Genomic DNA, 8,458 nt, shown 5'->3' with positions numbered 1-8,458 from the left:
TCATTGGACGTGTATCGGCAAAAGAAAAGGTATTTTTCAGAGGCATATACATCGGCCGGCGACCGCTTGATTGCCGGAGAGCCTCCGCACGATGCCAGATAGACGCCGGACGATGCTCGTGATGATGCACGTTCAATAAATCCGATGTCAGGCGCACGCTGGGCGATAACCGTTCGTTGATCGTTCGATCTTTTTTCGATCTCACCTCGATACTTTCCCGGACAAACTATGATATACACAATTATTTCGGACGCCGCCCGGTGCTACAAAATGACCCGATGTGCGTGCGATCATCGGCCGGCGCCAGAACGATGAGCGGAAAAAAACGTCGGCCGCTGATCGAACGGTTATCGGTGTCTATTTGTGACTGAGGTTTTAAACTTTGTCAATCATCGGACGGCGGACGACTCCGACGTGTCCAGTCTTCCCGATGCCTGAAGATCGGACACATCGGCCGGCGACCGGATTATCTGTGAGGCATAAGCGGTTAGAGAATATCAAAGTGGCTTCTTTGCCTACAGATTACGCGATATTGCGGTTGTTTATTATGGACTTTTTAATCCCTTATAACACTGGTTAAAGGGGATTGTGTCATTAAGTTATAATGGAAATGCAGAAATTATTAGTTTAAAAAAATATTAGCTATTAAAAAAAAATTAGCTATCTATAACGGGTATTTAGGTACGTTTAACACGCTCTCAAACGCGTGCGCGTTTACCGAAATCTAGCATGCAACTACGCGTAAATTAACAAGTCTTCACTGGTATGTACACATGCTATGAACTAAATCATTAACGACACATTTTCTCCACATATATTGTACACGAAAAAGCGCTGTATACCTGGCATTTCGGTTAGATTTTACACTCTCTCGACGTCGAGTGGGTACCGAAATCCCCATGTTCTAACGTATAAAAGTGGATTTCGTTAAGTTACGCAAAGTGGGTACCATTCCATATTGTTGTTCATATACTCGTGAAATAAGTCACACTTCATAATGCTTATATGTTATTAAAAGTTCTGAAATAAATTGATGTTCTTGACGTGGGATTTCGGTAATTCTAAACATTGAAGCTTAAACTCGCACTTGTCAAGACCACATTTCCGCTTTGGAAATGGTATACATTCAATTCCGCCAACTAATCTTTTGATCTCCAAGTGTGAATTAAAGTTAAGCGCTAAGATATAATATAATACTGGCTGCACATGTGTAGATACCGTAATTAAGATAATATATCACTCGTAAAATTCTAAAAACAGGTATAATGGAAATGAAGACCTCAGTCGTGCTGAGTTTGTATTACTCTTAAAATAATGCAGATTAACTTTGCTTCTATTAATAACCTTATAAATGATTAAAATATGATAAAACAATAAACACGAACTATTATGTTACGATCAGATCGGTAACATTTAATATAATTCAATCATTTACGCTAATTATTACCAAAAAAAAAACAACAATACAATCTACTCCAATGCCGATGTTGGTGTTGTTTGATATAATTCTTAATTCATTAATCGTGTTTTAATTTCCATTTTAGAAGTTCTGGCTTATTTTTTAAAATAAAACATGACTTATATGACTTATTGCAAATATTGTCCATTTCAGTAACCAGCGCTTTTGCCAACCAGTGACTGCACATGCGCGAAAAATACCGATTGTAAACAATAACAATCATCTTGCCTTAAAATCACATCCTCAGTGAAGCACAATTGTGTCGGGATATGTTTTTGTGTGAAATGTATATACAAAAACATACAGTACAACCAATCCTGACAGAAATTTAATAAACGAAAACAACTCACAGACAGCTTACTGAGTCAGAAATGCAGTCATGAATATGTTTTGTTTAAAAAAGTAAACTCCTCAACTTAAATATTAATCCGTCATACCAATTAATTATTAATCAATTATTTTAAATGATTCAAATAGACACAGACGTAAACAGTAATATTAACACTTATATCTAACGCGATTTAATTGACATGACGCCTTATCAGTGATCGCTCCGCCCACTTAATCACGTGGCTCAGCGGGAAGAAAACCTAGACAAGCTAATACCAAAATGCCTATAGACTGCATATAGATTTACGCGATATTCCGGATGATTTTATGGAATTGTTTAACACCATATTACACTTGTAAAGGGGTTGATTCCATTTAGTTATTCTGCCAATGCAAAAAATATACGATTAAAGAGAACATCAGCTATTTATAACTGGTAAATCGGTACATTAAACACGCTCTCAAACGCTTGCGCGCTTACCGAAATCGAACCCGTTATTACGTGTAATGGTGGTATTTGCAATAAATTAACACTTCACCGGTATTTACCCGTGTTATTAACAAAATTATTACCGAAACATTCCCCCCTACCCGTGTATTTGACACGAAATAGCGCTTTAAAACTGGGAATTCGGTGAAGTTTTACGCGCTTTCTGACGCCGGGTGGGTTCCTCAATCCCACATGTCATTGCGTATAAAAGTGATATTAATCATATTAATCATTGCTTATGGGACATTTATCAATCACTATAATTTAAAGCGCAAAACAACACAGTAAGTGTGGACATTGTCTGATATAAAATTAGCGTTGTACGAAATGGAATACGGTCAGGCTATTATAAATTAATAAGGCTACCAATATCAGACGCTCGCGCAGGTACCGACTTCCTCGAAGTTACCGCATTTATTGGTTAACTAATATCATTAATAATTACTCTTTTACAATAGCATTTATCGATACGTCTTAATTAAAATAATAACAAAATGGTTTTCACTTGTTTCTGACACACACAGAAACGCGATTGTTAATGGGGATTTCGTAAAGTTACACGAATTGGGTACCAAAATTCTCAATTATTTTACATGCACACGTGACATAATACATACTTAATAATGCTTAGTTATTGCTTATATGACATTTCAAGTTTGTGAAATAAATTAATGTTCTATAAAGGGGATCTCGCTAATTCTTGTGGCTTCCACTCGCTCTTGTCAAGACCGCATTGCCGCGTTGGAAATGATATAAATTTAATTCCTCTAACTTATCGTTCTGGATACCAAATGTCAGAGTTGCATTAACCCTTTTTACACCGTTTTTGCCATATTTCATTTCCGTTTTTTAATCTGAACAAAATAAACGAAACTCGTTTAAAAAATGAGATCTAGGCATTCGAGCTCCTAGTGTGGATTAAAAGCGTTTATTGGTGACACCGCATGAATGCAAATGTGTAGATACCGTTAATAAGATAATATATCACATGTCACCTTCAAATAACATGTATGATGTCAATTAAGTGCATTACTATCAGAGTAATCAAACACAGCATGAATTAGGCTTCATGCTGGGTTTTATTTCTCTTTAAGTAATGCAGATGAACCTCGCTTCTGACCTAGTAACTGATAAAATTATTTTAAAAAAGTGAAATATTATGTGATTATCAGATCGATAACATAAACTATTTAAATCTGCTAGTATATCCGATAAAAATATATTATAATTGTCTTTGACAGTGTTGACGTTCAGTTGTTCGTGGTGACGACCGCATGTATTTATACATCTCTTACACTTCTCAAGATCTCTTTTCGGCTTTGGAAACGATATAAATTAAATGTCACCAACTAATCTTTCAGGATATCGATTGTCCGAGTTACATAATCCCCATTGACACCGTTTAACCATTTTAATCGTTTTTTTTTAAAGAGGAAAACAAAAGAAACTCGTTGGAATGAATAAAAGTGAACCTAAACATGTAGCTTGTCTAGAAAATGGCGGACAGGTCGTTGCTATCGAGTGCGCCCGATTAATCGATCGCTGATTGGTGGATCAATTCTAGTGGGCGGAGCGATCATAGATAAGGCGTCATGACAATTAAACGACGATCGTCCCACAATGCGCGAAAATAGGTTGCCGTTTTAAAACAATATTTGTGCGGTTAGAATTATTACTGACTAAAATTTTAATGAATTCTCATGTCATTATAATGTACATTCATACTATATAAACGAGCATTACGGCTCTCATAGAATAAAAAACAACAAAACAAAAAACATACTACTTCTGCTTTTTCTCTCAATTTGCACGCTCACTGTAATGGCATTCTTAAATATTTTATTTGAAAAATACTGTTTCCATCGACAATTAATAACGACACATTTCTTCGTTATCAAACACGAGAATTAAGACGGACAATAAAATGGTGATCGTGTTTCATGTCAATCTCTTCATCAAATATTGAATTATGTTTATCCCACAAACAGTATCCTACAAATATTTTGTCAGTATTTGTGTTAGGATTTGCAATAAGAGATGATATTTCGTAAATAACATATACTTTGATACACAATACAAGTAAAAAATAAAAATTAAATAATTATAACGTTCAAACTGAAAATGGATAACACACGGATAAGCAAGGATCTATAAATAAATATTTATGACACACCTACCTATGTTAGGCTCCGCCTATTCAGCCCTTTTCAGCTGTATGAACAAATGCGCATGCGTAGCGATTAATCGCGTAAAATAGCTAAACAAAAGTGGTTGCGCAATTCAACGGATGAAAACCTTTAAAAACCGATATAATATGTTTAAAACGCTTAATAACCGCTGAAAATCTATAAATCGGTTAAAAACGATTATTTTTTAGCGATTGTTAAGCAATTAATCGCGGAACACAATCGCTAACTCTACTGTACATATTTTAAATGTTGATTATCTTGATTTTTGAATTATGAGGAATTATCAGTATATTATTTGAACTGCAGGACTTTAAATGTGAGTGTTGATTAACTTTGATACGATTGATTGAACAGAACTATTAACTATTAAGAATTGTATCATCCGATCTACCGTCGCTGTCACAGCTATATACATAGGTTATCGGGTTTATATCGTTCAACTTTATTAATATTTTCTCTCTGACAGGTATTTCTCAATTGATTTATTTTTAAGCTGTCACATAAACAAAACAACGATGTAATAAGGATCTTGTACAACCAATATTGATGTTTCTACCTGTATTTGCACTATGATGATCTGATATATTATCTATATGATGCTATGCTCTTAAATCTTTTTGTAAAAAAAAGGATGTAGTTGACAATTTGTTCCTAATTTCGTTCCTCAAAAGTTGTAACTCTGTTGCTCTGGTTTTGTGCCTACCATTGAGTAATTAAATCGTAATGAAATGGAATTCGTTTTAATTCCATTTTATTATTGTTCAATTTGAATTGCAATGCTAAGAGGTTAACTTATATTTACACGTATATGTATCATAAATTTTGCTGGGCCAAGTGTGAGGTTGAACGCTCTTAAACCGGTCTTAACCCCCATTGCCTTGCATTGACCGTTACAAGGCGGTGTATGTTGTTTCATGTTGTGCTGAATCGTACTATTTTGGCAATTGGTCACTTGCCTTATATAAAGGACCACGACATTAGATATAATAAGAATGCAATACTGCTTCAGCTGCTGGAGTTTCACGTATGTATACAGGTTCATAAACTTGTATTTATGATAATTTAGGATTTTGTTCGGAATGGGGAGAGTTTAAGGCGAAACGTCAATTTCTATTGTAATACACTATAATGGGAGTGTTATCGATATTTATATCTAAACCATTATAACTCATTTTTTGTTTACATAAAATAGTTTATACAAAGGTATAAGCTTTTTGTTCATAAAACATTCAACGTTAGCGTGTATTTATCATGATTTATAGCATGTATGCCTTGAATATGATGGCTGCTTGTTATTTGTGTTGTGAATATATTTCTTACTTCTTAATGTGAATTTCTCTTAATACTATGACACTATTTCAAGATACCATGACACTCTTTTCTTTGTTAAACAAGTGATTGAAAATGAAATTCAACTATATGCTTTTTATTAACTAGATATATTCACGGTTTTACACTTGGAAACCATCATACACACTGTGTCGCGAAATGTCAGATAGTAAAATATGAGGAATGCGTTTAAAGAAAAACATTATTCCAAAAGTAAGTATCGTGTTTTTCTCAAATGACGTCTAGTAACTCTTTTTTATTCAACCAGAAACAATCTTTTGGCAATATGTTAACGGTATTGCGGGTACGGTGTCTTAACATATGTTTAATTGACGCTCTTCTTAGTTCGACGATATAAAATATATCCGGAGTTACATATAGGGCCTAGTGAGGTGAAAATGTGTCTTTTTACGTGGTTGTATATATTGAGCGTAGATAATGCATACACTTTATCCAAAAACTATAATTATAATAAGTGTACGCATTAATTCCATAGTATAAAAAAGTACTATGTAACGTCACATGTTTGTCTTTATTTCTAAGTAAAAATAACGAAGGACCACAGTGTTTAATGAAAATCTCCTGCATTGAAAATAATAGTATTCAATAGGTCTTTAATAATAACCCTTTTAGTTTTTTTTTCTAGAAAAAAAAATAGATCCTCTGCAAAAGATAAAGAAAAGAATGACGCAAAAACAATTAACTGGCAGTTAATGTTTGTTGATATGATTTAATTTAGTTTTTGTCACGATGACATTCATGCCGCTAACAAAAATTGGATTAGACAATGAGTTGAGCAAAGATTTAAACGTTTCAATAGTGAAAGGACTGGCATCGGAAGCTATGACGAATGGATTCAAAGTATCAAAGTACTACAATAAGCACAGTGGAAGGCCTAACAAAGAGCTGAATGAAAAACGTGATGACCGATCATGGAAATGACTTTATTCCTGGAAAAGTGGGTCTTTGATAAAACGTACGGAAGTGAACATGTTTAAAAGTATTGAACGTGCGTAAACAAAGCCGGACTCCACTTATCCATTCTTGAAAATGTGTTGGGAATTTTTTCAACATTTTATTTGATATTAACAGAAGTAAAACAATTGGTAAAACAGCTTTTCCGAAACATGTATAAAGCTATTAGATATTAAGAGAATTATAAGTATAACAATATAAATAACAAACATAACAAGCAATATATAGTCCGAGTTACTAATATAGAAGTCATTACTTCTATTTCTTTTTCTATTAAACTGAAAAAACAACACAACAAATGACGTCTGGTTACTCTTTTTTATTTAACCAGAAATAATCTTTTGGCAATATGTTAACGGTATTGCGGATACGGTGTCTTAACATATGTTTAATTGACGCTCTTCTTAGTTCGACGATACAAAAAAAAATCCGGAGCTACATATAGGGCCTAGTGATGTGAAAATGTGTCTTTTTACGTGGTTGTGTATATTGAGCGTAGATAATGCAAACACGTTATCAAAAAAACTATAATAATAAAAAGTGTACGCATTAATTCCCTAGTATCAAAAAAGTACTATGTAACGTCACATGTTTGTCTTTATTTCGAAGTAAAAATAACGAAGGCCCACGGTGTTTAATGAAAATCTCATGCATTGGAAAAAATAGTTTTCAAAAGGTCTTTAATAATAACCATTTTTTTTCTAGAAAACAACTAGATCCTCTGCAAAAAATAAAGAAAAGAATGACGCAAAAACAATTAACTGACAGTTAATGTTTGTCGATATGATTTAATTTAGTTTTTGTCACGATGACATTCATGCCACTAACAAAAATTAGATTAGACAGTGAGTTGAGCAATGATTTAAACGTTTCAATAGTGAAAGGACTGTCATCGGAAGCTATGACGAATGGATTCAAAGTGTCAAGCAGATACCATTCGTATCGATTTACGAAATAAAATCGATATCGTTTCGATAGTTAACCGTTATATTTAGCGTTACAAATACTTTGAAAGACAAATTGAATGTTAACCATCTAAGCTTTTTACGCCATGCAATTTTGCAAAAACAAGAGTATTCCGCATATTACTCACATTTTACGAAGGAACAATTTATACAAGTAACTATAAATACCAGTACTGAATCAACAACTACACAATTAAGTTTAACAATACTACAACAGCAAAATCAGCTGTCCAGCTACTACTATTCACCTAATACTAAATATAAAAAAACTCGTTACTGTTAATTCAGATGTAACCTTAAAGTCTTGTTTTATTTCTTTTTTTCGAAAAAAAAGCGAATAGGTTCAATATCGTTTGCTGTTGAGTAATACAATTATCAACATAACAACAAATAATAAAAATATTGTTTTAAACCATTAATCAAAACTTAAGAAGGTCGGTAGGTAAATATATATGTTTGAGCATTGTGTTAAAAACACATTACATAAACGCTTACTTGTCATTACGACGCGCTGCAAAGCCATCTTTAAAGGACGAAATGTTCTAATTTTGGTTAAGAAAGTATTTTAACGATACCTATTAGTGATAATTAATAAAAACAGTAGAATAAGAGTATGTGTGGGACACAAGTCATCGTATAAAATCAGTCTGTATAATAGAAACAATGTATTCAATATTTTTCTGAAAAACAGTGGGTTATATATCAAAATATATATATATAT

This window comes from Dreissena polymorpha, chromosome 1 (assembly GCF_020536995.1).
Source record: "Dreissena polymorpha isolate Duluth1 chromosome 1, UMN_Dpol_1.0, whole genome shotgun sequence".
NCBI classification, from domain to species: Eukaryota; Metazoa; Mollusca; class Bivalvia; order Myida; family Dreissenidae; genus Dreissena; species Dreissena polymorpha.
The sequence above is the reverse complement of the archived record's forward strand: the minus strand, read 5'-3'. Positions refer to the sequence as shown.